Source organism: Dreissena polymorpha, chromosome 11 (assembly GCF_020536995.1).
Source record: "Dreissena polymorpha isolate Duluth1 chromosome 11, UMN_Dpol_1.0, whole genome shotgun sequence".
Taxonomy (NCBI): domain Eukaryota; kingdom Metazoa; phylum Mollusca; class Bivalvia; order Myida; family Dreissenidae; genus Dreissena; species Dreissena polymorpha.
The window spans coordinates 80733487-80749974 of record NC_068365.1 but is presented as its reverse complement, the minus strand read 5'-3'; the positions used below and the strand labels follow the sequence as shown (position 1 = coordinate 80749974).

Here is a 16488-nt window from a genome sequence, read left to right as displayed (position 1 = left end):
GATGTTTCTTGTGTTTTAAGTTCATGAGATACAATAGTTTATAAACTTGCAAATGAGATATACTTGTGAAAGTATTATACAGCTTCTAAATGCATGTTTGTTACACTATAAAATGAATATCAAAATACGAATGCATGAATTTGTTATATCCATAGATATGGCCTGAGCTTAATGATGTATGTAGTATTAATTTAAGATGCTTAACGAGTTATTGTCTCATAATTGCTGATTAAAATTAGTGACATTGTATAACATTTCGAGACGTTAATAGTGACACAGCTGTTCGACTCGTGTATTAAGTGCCAAAAATACAACCAATATAACATTGGGTCAAAAGCTTTGTCAAGTAGTAATAACAAACGGATTTAATAATGATATGATAATTATGTATCAAAAACAATAGGGTACACTTGTGTTGAGTAAAATACAAAGAATAACTATATATAACTTTTTAATCAAGTTGCCAACAAAGTTGACACATCTGGTTATAGATTTGTGATTTTGGACAGGCCACAAACCTGTGGTTTCTTGCCAATAGCTTCAGTTTACATTGACCAATCCATATGAAACTTAGGATGTAGCAAACGTGCATGGTGAACTATCTTGAGATTGGGATTGGAGGCATTGACGTAAACATCAAAATTAAGGTTACTAAAACACTTTCAGCTCAAGCGCTTGGTTTTGATAGAAATATTGCATTGTAAGAAACTTACCATCAGAACAAGCTATGGATTGCATGGCATTTTAGGGGTCCGTGGGTAAGGTTAAGGTCACTGTTGCCAAAAATGTTGTTACTGCTAAAAACAAGCATGCATAGATAACATGAACTTCAGGCCAGTTAAGTTAAGGTCACTGTTAGCTAAAAAATACGTTTTTATGTCCCCCTCTTTAGTAGTAGGGGACATATTGTTTTTGCCCTGTTTGTTGGTTGGATTGCGCCAACTTTAACATTTGCAATAACTTTTGCAATATTGAAGATAGCAACTTGATATTTGGCATGCATATGTATCTCATGGAGCTGCACATTTTGAGTGGTGAACGGTCAAGGTCAAAGGTCAAATATATGGGTCAAAATCGCTCATTTAATGTACACTTGTGCAATATTTCAATAATCAAGATAGCAACTTGATATTTGGCATGCATGTGTATCTCATGGAGCTGCACATTTTGAGTGGTGAAAGGTCAAGGTCATCCTTCTAGGTCAGAGGTCAAATAAGTTGCCAAAATCGCTCATTTTATGAGTACTTTTGCAATATTGAAGATAGCAACTTGATATTTGGCATGCATGTGTATCTCATGGAGCTGCACATTTTGAGTGGTGAAAGGTCAAGGTCATCCTTCAAGGTCAAATAGATTGGTCAAAATTGCTCATGTTATGTCACTTCTGCAATATTGAAGCTAGCAATTTTATATTTGACATGCATGTGTATCTCATGGAGCTGCACATTTTTAGTGGTGAAGGATCAAGGTCAAGATCATCCTTCAAGGTCAAACGTCATATACAGGGACATAGTGTTTCACAAACACATCTTGTTTTAACTTAAATAAGGATGGATATATTTTGATGTTAATTTGTATTTAGGTTGCTTTTGTGCTGGTCTATATTGCGATTGCTTTAGATGGCAGTTGGGTAAATGTCACTGATACTAAAAGTAGAAAATAATTTATTTCTATAAATTTAGCTTTCATGAAGGTATTTTAATTGGGAAGGAAGGGTACATGCACACCTGGCTGTGGATTTGATTTGGGGCCAGGCGCGATATTTTGCGCGATACACGAAGCGACGCGCGAGAATGTACCACAAAATATCGCCATTGTGTAGGTAGCCCAAAAGGCGATATATCGTGTTAAATATCGCGTGTCGCTTCGTGTATCGCGCACAATATTGCTTGTGCGTCTTCCTTTTTTACGATGTATGTTATTACAGGCCGGTGGGGTGGGTTGGGGCGCATTGTTTACTGCTGCTTGATTTAACAAAACAGGAGGAGAATACAATGGTACTTTTAGGAATTTTTGTTTGTTTTGTGTTACATCCTGTTATACAATGATTTATAATATCGATCGATTAAAGAGAAAGCTAACGGTGCGGTTTGTATAAATAAGATTTGTTTGATTTAATTTTAAGATACCACTCAAAGAATGTGTATAATTTATTATCGCAAGCACTTGTTGGTAAATATCGGTTCAATGCACACAGATTTGTAATACTTTCACTTTTATAGTGATAGTTAGACAATTTATGGTTGAGATATTGTCAATGCAATATATTTTCGTGAGTTTGATGTTGTTTACTGTGTAGTCACACATAAGTGTATACTGCGCGCACAGTTGTGTTTTATGGATATTCATTGCAATTTAAACTTCGGGAGAATCCTTCACACAATAAATCTATCCACGAGGTATAAAACACTATTAAAAGTAAAAAAGAAATCAACTTAATAATGGTTTACTCGTGTCTTTGATTACTGCGTCTTAACACCAAATGTTTACGTCTTAAATTGAATGCATTCACTTTTAAAGGGGCCTTTTCACAGATTTTGGCATTTTTTTAACTTATTCATTGAATGCTTTATATTGATAAATGTAAACATTGGATCGTAAAAGCTCCAGTAAAAAATCAAGAATAAAATTAAAAAAAGGAAAAGAACATTGACCTGAGCAGGTTTCGAACCAGTGACCCCTGGAGTCCTGCCAGAGTCCTGAAGTAAAAACGCTCTAGCCTACTGAGCTATGCCGCCGAGTACAAATGCTTGACGTATTTTATACCTTATATAAGCAATCTTCGTAGTTTCACAAAATTTAACGACAAAAACAGAACTCTCCAAATTATTCAATCGTTTCGCGTAGTCCAAATAATTAGACGTAAGCTACCCCGCTTACGTCTAAACGGCTACCGTCGTTTTCCTATAGCAAATTGAGTTCAACTAAAACTTCAGTTTTTCTCGTTAAATCTTTGCTAATGCATAAAATTATCATTAATTAGACATATATGTGAGCGATTACCTCTTAAATGTGTAAAAATTGTGCTTTTAAACCACTTATGTACATTTTTAAAAATAAACATACACAACACACTTCGTGTGTTTGTCGTTTATAGAATTACATTGAATTATCTTGAACGAAATTATTTTTTGAATAGGTTACACATAACCAATTGTTGTTGTACAACAAACCACATCACTTTTTAGCTTTCTGTACTCTTTAATTAAATGGAACCTATATGTGTGTGTTAAAACTACCAGTTGTATCACGGAGTGTATATTGTTAGGAGATGAATCGAGTATTTGACCCTTACTGTAGTAAATTCAATCTTATGCAAAAACTATTCATTCGATTTTATTGGTTTATACGTTATCTTGTTGCTTATTAATTCCTCTTTCAAAAATATACGTTTTAGTATATTCCCGTTGTTATTAATGGATTTATAGCGAGATAAACACAAGAAATACACATTTTATGTTTTACCACCGCGCGTTTTACCGTATTGTGGCTATCGATTTTGTACAATAAGCGTACAGCGAAGCGCCGAGGTTATACATTTTGATGTACCCACTCACGTCTTTTGTTGAATTATAGTTTCATTTCTCGGCCGATTTTGACAACTTATATATCATTAGAAAGCTTACGTTACGTAGTAAACAGATATATAAATATATATTAAGTTTTTCTTCTGATTTCGACAGCCCGGCGAGTTATAACTTTAACTTTTTCAAATATCATACCGTTTTGGAGTTTTAGAATCTAGATTTACGGTTGACATGTTCGTACTTAATACCAATTTGTAGCGTTCTTCTGATTTCGACAGCCCGGCGAGTTATAACTTTAACTTTTGCAAATATCATACCGTTTTGGAGTTTTAGAATCTAGATTTACGGTTGACATGTTCGTACTTAATACCAATTTGTAGCGTTCTTCTGATTTCGACAGCCCGGTGAGTTATAACTTTAACTTTTGCAAATATCATACCGTTTTGGAGTTTTAGTATCTAGATTTACGGTTGACATGTTCGTACTTAATACCAATTTGTAGCGTTTATATTTGGAGTTCAGTTTTAAAAATTACATCTTGCTTAGGAGAATAGAATTCTGTATACGATAGAAAAAAATTGTTTAAAAACGCAAGTAATTAAGGAATGAAGGCGGAAGAAAGTAGCGCGCGTTCCTAACGCACTGAACTGATGCTACGGTCTTGGCGATTATGCTTTTGTTTAGAAACCGGCCATTGAATTTCCTTTGCCATGATTATTATATTTTTTATGATATATTGTAGTATTTTGTTCACGAAACATATCAATAAAGCTTATTATAAATAAATCTTAATAAATTAACTATTTCAGCTCTTGTTTATAACACAGAAAGGGTGTTAAATTTATGATGAAACAGCGTATATAGCGGACCCTCTCGATTTTATTCGGCTTTGCATGCATACTTGAAATAAAATGGGTGTCAAAAACATTCATCGTTTGCTGTTAATTATCAACGAGGGAATTATGTATAATTATATGAAATGTTATTTACCTTAAATTATCAATTTATTAAAGATTCTTGAAAATCACGGTCGGTGTTACGCGGGTCATTTCGTATTTTGACATTAGGGCATCATGTTCAACTATTCAAAATCAGATTTTTTTCACTGGGACGATGACGGCTTTGATTTAGACAGGCAGACAGATAGTTTATTCAGACTTATACAACAGTACATCGTCTTCAACTCAAATATATAAATTATTATTAGACGAATTGTTAGGTGATTACACATATAGCAGTGATGATTCTGAGAATGTTGCCATGTTTCTTATCCGTGTAATATAGAGTCCGTGGTTTGAGCATTTTTATCGCGGTGTTCAATAAAAGATAGCTCAATAATCTTGTTTATTGATAGATCTGTGGTTTTATTGCCCCTGTGTTCAGCACAATCCAATTGTCTCGTTATGATCAGATACTGTGGCGACCAATACTAAATAACACTATGGTGTCATACGCCACAGCAGGGACCTATACTTGTGATCATGGAGTCTAAGTGCAAGACTTAAAAAAGTATGTTGTTTCGCTTGCGGTTGTTAAAGCCAAAACGGGGCTCCCAGCTGGCACAGCTGCTGATATTCAGATCTGAATACTTAAACTTATTTAGACCTTATTCTTAACCATTGCGCGTTTTACGATACGAACTCAGTGAAACTATTCAATTTCTTACACAACATTAAGCATATTAACAGTTATTGAAATTAACAATATCAGCGACATCTTTTTAAAGACTAAACACCTTTTCAAGTATCGAATTTAACATGTCAATAAAATATATTAATACCAAAAAAGGTTTCATTTAATATTGTTCACATTAAACCTTTAAATGAAAGTGTCGCTTTAACTATTTTCCGTGTCTTATTAAGCCGCGAATCGTTTGCTAAAAACAGTTAACAAAAAGGGCTACACGTTCTAATTCTTAATGAAATACAAAAATAAGTATAACATAATTAATAACGTCCATAAACACACACAGCAAGATCAAAGTTTTAATGGAAAACTAATATGACATTCCACGTAAATTATTATTTTCGTCTAAATCGAATACTATATATAGAGAAACAATGTATTTATAACCGACCAATGAGGTAACATTATGCAACTTTCAATTTACACAGTGCTATATGGCAACAATATGGAATTTGAACAGTGGTAGTGTTTTAAGGTCTGGACTATCATTACTTGTAAGTTTGTATAAACATTTTACTAATGCAATTAGTAAAATAATGTTTATATTTTATGTTTAATAATTTATTGCATGATTATTCTGTGCTGTTATATGAATTTGATGCCGTTAAAGCTTTCGACATGAATTCATGTCGGAACGATGCTATTGCAAAATAACGTGTATCGTTTCGCGTTGCAACGCTTTATAATTTTTAGGTTTTAAAATCGTCAAAAGATGCATATAATGGCTATATTAGACCATGGTAAATGTTCAGTATTACTGTTTCTTCACAAATATCATAACTAAAACGAAAATGTGCGAATCTGAAACAACTTTTTTCAATTTTGTCAATTTACCAAACCGTGAAAAGATCCCTTTAACTAAACAATCTCGCCCACTGTACATTCTTGAAAATTTGTATTAGATAAACACAAACATTGCTCAAATTTGCAAACCCCAAGATTCAGCCCCTTATTGGAGTATATACATTAAGTACGCTATTCAATCACTTGGCAATATAGCACGTAACTAAATCGTCATATCGCTCATGTAGTTGAATTCAGTGTGTTATATCCCACTCTCGCTGAACTACGTTACAATGAGATGTGTGTCTGTACGACAACGCGATACGGCGTCATAACTACAATGGTTACGGTGTTTTTTCACAGTTTGTTGACGATACGGAACGTTGTTAAAATAAATGGTAAATAACGGTAATTTTGAATAGTTTTTGTATGTGTAAGCCAAAGTTTATTTTAAATACGGATATTGTGTTCCTCTTTCATAGCTAGCCAAGTAATTTATTCCTATGTTATCGATACAATGGAAGTTTTACAGACCTGTATCAACAACTCATAAAATCATTAGAATATAATTCAAAGTCTGACATTAAACAGAAGAAAATGCAAACAAGCGTAAGCAACAAAGAATATTGAATCAATTGTGTCAAGATCTGTCTCAAAATTAACTGCATGTAAGTGTAACGAGATAAATTTTGATGAATTAAAATGTTACGGCGTCTTACAGAGAGTGTTAAAGTGCATTTACTACAATATGTTGAAGGTTACGGTATAGTATCGACGGGTACTAGAGGTTGTGGTAAATAACAAGTTTGGTAAATTATATTTATATATAGTAAATTTTGTGGAGGTTTCGGTAAAACGGATCTTTATAGAGGTATACATACACTGAGGTGAATGCCACCTATTAATTTGCTTACATCAGGTGAATATATTTGCAAACTGGTTATTATTTTTTCGGCATAGCTGTTTAACGTCACTTTTGACCTTACCTGACCTTTGTAAGTGTCCAATAAAATTCAAATAAAATTTCCCGCATCTAGACACGAATGAATACACTTCATTTATTCCATTGGCTGATTTGAACATTGGAAACATGACCGCGTCTTTGTAATACTGTTTTACTGCGTGTTCAGCATGAATAAATTTTACACTCAACTCTTGACATCAATACAGTTTGTGGGTGCACCTTTTATTTTCAGAGGATTGCCAGCGCCAGAGCGTTTGTACTTTGCATAAGAACCTTTGCGAAACCCGAAATGTTCCCTTACTTTTGATTTTAATTTTGACGGTGCGTCTTTCGGCGTGTTTGAAGAAGCCATTTTACCGGCTGATGTAATGCTCAGCATGTTATTCATTCAGGTCACATAACCCCAAACCGGAACTCCTGTTCTTAGGGTTACATGCAGTCAGTTTGATACTTAGCACACATTTGTTGAGTGCATGCTGCATAGGATTTGTAAAATACATTGCAAATGGTTGTTTTTGGTATTAATTTGAAGGTATATTTGTAAGCAATAAGAAAAAAAGCCATTTTTGTGCTCTACTTTTTCTGTTGATGGTTCCCGGCTTTGAAAGTAGGTCATACTCTTTGAGCCCAAAATGGTCGCCTGCACAGCTGTCAAAACCGGTTTGCCTATTCTAAGGTGAATATTTTCAGTTACAACGTATAGAATTTAATGACATCCATTTTTTCAAAAGATTATGCATTTATCTTTCTAATGATGTATGATGATATAGTGGGTCATTGCTTGATCATGGTAAAAATTGATATCGAACTTTAACTATTTTATATGTAATATAGAAGGAAATTAATTGCGCATGCGTAACCTTCATTCCTTGGATGCCATATTGGCTATTGACCAATAACAAGACGTATTACATATGACATGAACGTTTAGACGACGGATTTGGAAAGTAAGGTTTAAAATGCGGATCAATCGGGATTGCAGTGAATCGAATCGAAATTTGCCGTATTGGTATCGAAATCGAATCGGCGGCGTTGAACCGGTTTATCGATGCATCGAACCGAATCATTACAGCTCTAATAATGCGTTATGATTATGACTTTATCCATTATTTAAGATCTGTTCAGCCTAAAATAGAAATAGAAAGGAAAGATGGATAATAATAGTGTCTTGCGTTTTGTAATTAATGGTATGAAAGACAAACATGGGCACTAATACCATGCTGTTTAAAAAATTCGACCTTATCCTGTCCTTGGTTAAAAATTGTTGAATTATACGTATTATGGTAGTTCAAATGATATATTATGTGCTTTATAACATTAATGACACCGGTGTATTTTCATTACAAAAATCATGCCTTTGACGAGATTGCTGTTACTGTCCACAAATATAATATAACTATTCTCCAACGGTCAGGATTAGGTTGATAGGTTCTTGTTATACTATACTCTGCATATGTATGATTAAAATTCATTTAATCGAACACTTATTACCCACTTAATTGTTACTAAATGTTATTATTTTTTAATATTTATAATTATTATGAGGAGATTTATAATATTTTATATATGAGCTTGGTTTTAGGAACAATTTTTGAGCAGCCATATCGATTATGGCAGCCATTTTGAACGCCATCTTCATTTTTTCATTTAACACACGTTTGCACTTCTTTATTCATATTTAACATGTATAACAATATCAAAATGGCCTTATAATTCATGAAAAAATACATATGTATATGTTTATACAAATCAGACCGAAAATGAACCCCCCAAAGAAACCAGCCCGGCATCATTTGGATTCTTCATCGGTAGCATATTCACTTACAACATACACTCTAACATTTACTATATCGCAATGTCGGGTTAAGTAAAAAATAGCCACTTTTCTGCCGGACTATTATGTAGTTTTCTTATTTTATATGCGACATTGCATTAACATGTTGCCATTGCTTGACGCACGGTGTAATCGAATCATATAAACATACACGAATCGACCCGCTATCGTCGAGTACTTAACATAAGAATAAAATACGATATGAGCTTGCCATTCGCTAGTATTCGATAATCTAGTGTACCTACTTGATATATGGGCATCAAACTTGATAGACAACAAGCACTTATGTGGTTGGTATACGTGTATTTCATTATGGGTTTAAATATCGAAATATATCGGGATAAGGAGCATTTCGGTATATAAAGTCGATACGTTATTGTCTGTAGGATTCGTATATTCGTCCTCGGTCTCTTATATTTATATCGAAACACAAAAGTGTAGCATGATGCTATTGTCGAAGGTCGTGGTGTTTGCCTTTATGTTTGGGAAAAGCACACTCGGAGGTATATTTCAGATTATTTGTAATATTCTTAAAACGTACCGACATTAGAATATATTGTGTATCTAAAATTATGCATATGCAAGGTATTGTAAGAAAACCAGGTTATGTAAACAAGCAATCTATTTTCTATTTCAGAAACTTGCAACCGCACTCAGTACGCAGTGGTCGGTCAACAAAATGTGTGGATGGTATTTGAATACGAATACAATCGGACCAATTATTATTATGCATATGATATTTTATGTACCCAAAATTCTGCTACGATAGCCCGGTTTGACCGTTTTTTTTTCGTATTGGCATGGATATAGTAATTATTATGAAAATGGGTTCCATATTTCGCTTAATGCAAATGGTACATTGATCTACCTCACCATATTTAAAATTGATGAACGAATGTTTGGCGTGTAAAGTTGCTACTATGATTACTACAGGACAAACAGGACAACGGTGTGTGTCGTAAAAGGAGGTAAGGAGCAAACAGAAACACTTACTTGATAAGTCAAAAATATATATACGTTTTTATGCTTTCGACAATATGAATTTGTAAAAAATAGATGTATCAACAATATGAATTTGTTGAAAATAGATGTTTCCCATTCGCAAAGATCCTAATACGAACAAATCGCTTATTCCATTCAGTGGTGGTTATCAACGTCATCGAGTTCGTCGAAATATAAATAGAATTAAGACGTTCCAGTAACGTAAATTTAGTAGATGCCACGTCCGCAAACATTTGGCTTAAATTATTTTATCGTTGTCGTTTAATTTCATGTGTTGAATGGTACTGCTCGATTGTTGTGTAATATATCATGGTGTGCTTAGAATAAGACAAATGGCGAGGCTTGTCCGGTTTGCCTTGAACACGAAATGATATCCTATCCATTATAGACGACATATTAATTATATACAAATATGATCTAAAGAACCGTCAACCATCGATTGTTTAAGTACGTCTAAATTGTGAGATTCATTTAGAAATGTTTTTACAAGGTATCTTTACTTATTATCGTTGTATCAAATGCATTCAAGAATATGTTTTGTTCATGGTTGCATCGTTATTTATGAGTTTCACTGAAAATTCAATTGCGCAAAGATCCGATTCTTCATTGACTTACCGGATTTGAATTGTCGAAGAGGAGAGGCAACTCCATAACCCGGTACAATATATTGTTGATGGTTTTGAACAACGTGTTTTAATGTCCCCGTTTTGTATAACAAATTGACAATTTTGAGGGATTTTGGATGGGGCAAGCGGCTGGAGGAGAGGGGTAGCAGAGGGTAGGGGGGGGGGGGGGAAACAAATGCCGAGTGCCTCTGTTGGGAAAGAAATCTCGTCCATGTAGCATTACGTTAACATACGTGCGGCATCATATCGCAAATTCGGCGACACTAATGGTCAGCTTTAATCATTTTAAGTGTTTGCCTTATGTGATAAAAATATTGTCAAGTATTAAAAAAACAATCCGCACTTTCAATAAATGCTACTAGCAAATTTTAATACGAATTGAGACGGATTTCGCTAGTAATGGTTTTGGAGTTTAATTATTTTTTTCATCGTATTATTTATGTTCACGTAGTTATGTGTGTGGTGGTTTTTCTATTTCAGACCAAACAAATACAGGAACTAAATCCGAGAGTAAGTTAAATATTTTTAAAATCCATATATTAAAAATTGACAAAGCATAACTGGATTGTTCACAAGAACACAGCAAATTGTATTATATATATTTTGGTGATTTCTTTTAAGAAACTAAATGCATAACAAAATAAGACCAATGTACTCAATTACGATGTAACAGACTTGAATACTTATTTCCAATGAAGTCTCTGGAATCAAGCTGTGCCCGGAAATGTAGTTGAATATGTTTTAAGATTACGTTTCTTTCAACACAATTTTAACGATAGGCTCTTAATATAAAAACAAAAAAAGGAGAAGTGTTATATTACATGCGATGAGTATAGTGTTTGGCGCTTGTGATTTTTTTAAGCTCAGTCTGCCACAATCTGCTCAAAGATCGTTATTGACCGGCATGCGTGAACATTTTCTTGAAACGACATTTAGTTTTAAAGCAAGGTTCGGAATTGTACGCAATCGAATGTTTTGTTATTACATTATTTGAACAAAAACAAACCTTTCAACGCATGTTTTCGTACAAAACATTGACAGTTGATTGAATAATGGTTATCGTGTGTTTAAATTATTTCAAAGATCCGATTCTTCATTGACTTACCGGATTTGAATTGTCGAAGAGGAGAGGCAACTCCATAACCCGGTACAATATATTGTTGATGGTTTTGAACAACGTGTTTTAATGTCCCCGTTTTGTATAACAAATTGACATTTTTGAGGGATTTTGGATGGGGCAAGCGGCTGGAGGAGAGGGGTAGCAGAGGGTAGGGTGGGGGGGGGGGAAACAAATGCCGAGTGCCTCTGTTGGGAAAGAAATCTCGTCCATGTAGCATTACGTTAACATACGTGCGGCATCATATCGCAAATTCGGCGGCACTAATGGTCAGCTTTAATCATTTTAAGTGTTTGCCTTATGTGATTAAAATATTGTCAAGTATTAAAAAAACAATCCGCACTTTCAATAAATGCTGCTAGCAAATTTTAATACGAATTGAGACGGATTTCGCTAGTAATGGTTTTGGAGTTTAATTATTTTTGTCATCGTATTATTTATGTTCACGTAGTTATGTGTGTGGTGGTTTTTCTATTTCAGACGAAACAAAGACAGGAACTAAATCCGAGAGTAAGTTAAATATTTTTAAAATCCATATAATAAAAATTGAAAAAGCTTAACTGGATTGTTCACAAGAACACAGCAAATTGTATTATATATTTTGGTGATTTCTTTTAGAAACTAAATGCATAACAAAATTAGATCAATGTACTTAATTACGATGTAACAGACTTGAATACTTATTTCCAATGAAGTCTCTGAAATCAAGCTATGCCCGGAAATGTAGTTTAATATGTTTTAAAATTACGTTTCTTTTCAACACAATTTTAACGATAGGCTCTTAATATAAAAACAAATAAAGGAGAAGTGTTATATACATGCGATGAGTATAGTGTTTGGCGCATGTGATTTTTTTAAGCTCAGCTTGCCACAATCTGCACAAAGATCGTTATTGACCGGCATGCGTGAACATTTTCTTGAAACGACATTTAGTTTTAAAGCAAGGTTCGGAATTGTACGAAATCGAATGTTTTGTTATTACATTATTTGAACAAAAACAAACCTTTCAACACATGTTTTCGTACAACACATTGACAGTTGAGTGAATAATGGTTACCGTGTGTTTAAATTATTTCTTTACATGTTGTCAATGCGGCAACGAAATGCCAACACCTGATGAAAATAAAATGCAACACGGAACCGTGTATTATTTTCTAAATCGTAATTGTTATTTATTTATGATTCATATTACTTTGTCTACATTGATCTTGTTCTCATTCCGAGAATCAATAAATGTAAACGATTTATTTCACCACTTGTTATTTGCTGTTTTTTATTCCATTAATAAGTCAGTTTTGGCGATATTCCATTTTCCCTCATGCTCGGCCCGATTGGTGGTGGATTAGCAGCTGGCGCAGGAGCATTCGCGCTCATCATTAAAGGTAAGTGTCTAAATAAGTGAGTTTCATTTACAGAGTGCACTCAACATCTAACGCGAAGTATTTGAGTTATTAAGGCCCATTTTCCAGCTGGTATGTTCGAATAAAGTATTAAGGTTATTCTCATATGCATTTGCACTCTGACGATTTATACTACAGTCAATAATATGATCGCAAAATGAGATATCCCAAAGGACATTATCGAAATTTAAAAACCAACTGACGAACCCAAGAGTTAAATATCGAGTAACGTTCACCTTTTTCATTAACCATTTTTATTGAAAAACCCATACATATAACAACACAGAAGACAAGATAATGCTGGAGCTGATTTAAGTTGTGTTCATGCGAGTTTTCAGTGTTGAGAACATTGTTTTTCTGATAAATTTGATATTACTCATTATACACAACACGTCGGTGTGTGGTTAATTGTCCATAGTTTCACTTTATAACGAAAAAATTACTTTATTGTTGGAAACTAGTCCCAACATATGATAAGATTTATTCAGTTAAAAATGGATAATAAATGTAGCGAAAGGCTTAACAAAAGTCAGAGTAAAAGCGTGTATGAATCTGGATTTGTTATTATAATTGTAGCGCACAGTTCAGCTCACAAACGTAAACAGTTAGTTTTCTTTTCTTTTCTTCTTTTCTAAATTTGAATCAAACATCAAGATTTAGCTAAAATTAGTTTACCTGATATATTTAATATTTAAATTTGTCGAAGTCTAGACTGTGACAAAATTGTTAATTACTAATACTTGTATTTTATATAAACTATGCTATTTTCTTTGAAAGTGCTACAATTGTGCAAACGTGAAGCCGAAACACAACCAAGCAACACCAACAATAATGAACAATCCCGACAAGAGGAAGGTATTGCCTTGGAAGATGTTGAACTCGACATGGAAGATAAAGAAAATCAGAAACGAAAGAAGCGTTCTCGAACAACAGCAACACAGACTGTGTGCGCTGATCGTGATAATGATAAGCCAGAATGAACCGTGTCAATGCAAGACACGTAAAAATACAAGCATATGGAATAACCTATTTCGCAGGATCTATGTATATTCTAAGTGTATTTTTAGAAAGCATTGTTATTTTTGCGCATTAAGTAAATATTTCACTATTCATGTATAATAACAAACTTAAGATATACACAGTCCGCTTTTTTGTTTCATTTTCTTTTTATAGACGTGTGCTGTCTATCAATTAGCTTACAGGAGTATACTACACGTATTTATCTTAAGTATTGTTAGAATTGAACAAACTATGCTATATTTGATACAACTGCTAATATAAGCTTAATATAAACGGAATAGAGGTTTGTACACAAAAATGTACGTATGTTCATGGCTATTGTAATAAAGTGCTAGTGTAATGTGCAAGCAACATTTTTCATTTTAAAACGTTTGACAAACCACATTAACAGATAGTTGACTAGATCAAAGGAAGTGTTGATTAAACGATGGGTAAACACACGACAATGCACCTTGTCTAAAACCATGACTCGATTCAGCTCAGAAATACAATGTAAGAGTTCACGTTCAAATAGTTTGAATATTTGTAGTAGTAGCACTACTGAAACATTTTTATATTAACATTTTTGAATGCTGCACTACACACTTATATTTTTATGCTGCCCCAAAATGTTTTGGGGGAGCAAATAGTCGCCGCTTCGTCTGTCCGTGCGTGTGTCCGTCCGTCCGTGCACAATTTGTTTCCGGGCTATTTCTCAGCAATTAATGACCAGAATTCAATTAAACTTTATGGGAAGCTTCACTATTAAGAGAAGATGTGCACATTTTCAGCCGGTTCTGGTCGGATGATTTTCCGCAGAGTTATGGCCCTTTGAAATGTTCTATTAACTGTACATATAGTGCAATTCTTGTCCGGGCTATTTCTCAGCAACTAATGACCGGAATTCAATGCAACTTTATGGAAAGCTTCACTACCAAGAGGACATGTGCATATTATCAGCGGGTTCTAGTCAGATGATTTTTCACAGAGTTATGACCCTTTCAAATTTTCCCATTAACTGTTCATATAGTGCAAATCTTGTCCGAGCTATTTCTCATCAACTATTGACCGGAATTCAATGAAACTTTATGGGAAGCTTCACTAGCAAGAGGAGATATTGCATATTAATAGCCGGTTCTGGTCGGATGATTTTTCTCATACTTAGGGTCCTTTGAAATTTTCCATTGTACATATAGTGTAATTCTTGTCCGAGCTATTTCTCAGCAAATTATTACAGGAATTCAATGAAACTTTATGGGAAGCTTCACTACCAATAGGTGATGTGCATATTATCAGCCGGTTATGGTCAGATGATTTTTCACAGAGTTATGAACCTTTGAAATTTTCCATTAACTGAACAAATTGTGCAATTCTTGTCCGGGCTATTTCTCAGCAACTAATGACCGGGATTCAATGAAACTTCATGGGAAGCTTCATTACCAAAAGGAGATATGCATATTATCAGCCAGTTCTGGTCGGATGACTTTTCACAGAGTTATGGGCCTTTGAAATTTTCCATTAACTGTACATATAGTGCAATTCTTGTCCGGGCTATTCCTCCCCAACTACTGACTGGAATTCAATGAAGCTTTATGGGAAGCTAAACTACCTTAAGGAGATGCGCATGTTATTTGTGGGTTCTGGTTAGATGATTTATTAGAGAGTTATGGCCCTTTGAAATTTTTAAGTTGCTAAACCATCCATCGTATTATTTTGTCCAAAGTTATGCCCCTCAAGACGTTTCCTTTTATCTGAATATATAGTGCAATATTGTGACAAAAAAAACTTTGGGGAGCATCACCCGTCTCCGACGGTTTCTTGTTAAGATTGGTAGGAGTGCTTCTAAGAACTATATACATGTTAAAATAACATTACTACTCAAAATTAACGAACATTTCATACACTATTTCGTAAAATAAACTAAACCAATTAAAAATCAGTGTTCGTTATGGCAATTGCTGAAATTTCAACGCCAGTTGTGGTCTGGTAAAATAGATGTTTGTAGACACACAATGCTCCTTGTTTTTCCATTTTAATTTACCGCAACGATATCTATTCATTCGACGCATGAACACTAACATGGTGTTCGTGTGTCGTATGAATAGATATATTCGCGGGAAATTAAAATGGAATTGTGTCACAAATAAATAAAACGAGCATTTTGTATCTACAAAAATCTATGAAATCATACCACATCTAGCGTTGAAATTATGGCTACTGCTAGAAGGAACACTGATTGTAAAGGTGTTAAATTTTACGAAATACTGTGTGAAATTTTCGTTGATTTTGAGCGTTATAGAGACTTTAACATTTCAAAAGTTATTATACACATGTTGTCTTGTTATATTTTGCAAAATTAATGAATGTATCGTTTAAAAAACGATTTATGTCTTGCTGGGCTACTAAATGTGTGTTACAACAGCTCAAATGCTATTTGTTGGCATGCAGCATTGCACATAGAAGGTAAATACATGTATTGACATTAGTGTACTATGTTCACACATCGCTTAACATCCATTTGTTAAATCTCAAATTATGACATATGACGTC

The 16488-nt window shown here is 34.0% G+C and overlaps 1 long non-coding RNA gene across 3 annotated transcripts; it reads left to right on the top strand.

The window, feature by feature from the left end:
- Positions 1-5206: 5206 nt before the first annotated feature.
- Positions 5207-16488, top strand: LOC127851654 (uncharacterized). 3 transcript variants are annotated; one of them, XR_008035871.1, is made up of 6 exons: positions 5207-5707; positions 9432-9762; positions 10903-10932; positions 12020-12049; positions 12829-12921; positions 13717-16488. It is a non-coding gene; the product is annotated as an uncharacterized LOC127851654 (long non-coding RNA). The 3 variants fall into 3 exon arrangements; XR_008035873.1 differs by lacking the exon at positions 5207-5707 and adding an exon at positions 8937-9084; XR_008035870.1 differs by lacking the exon at positions 5207-5707 and adding an exon at positions 9162-9297.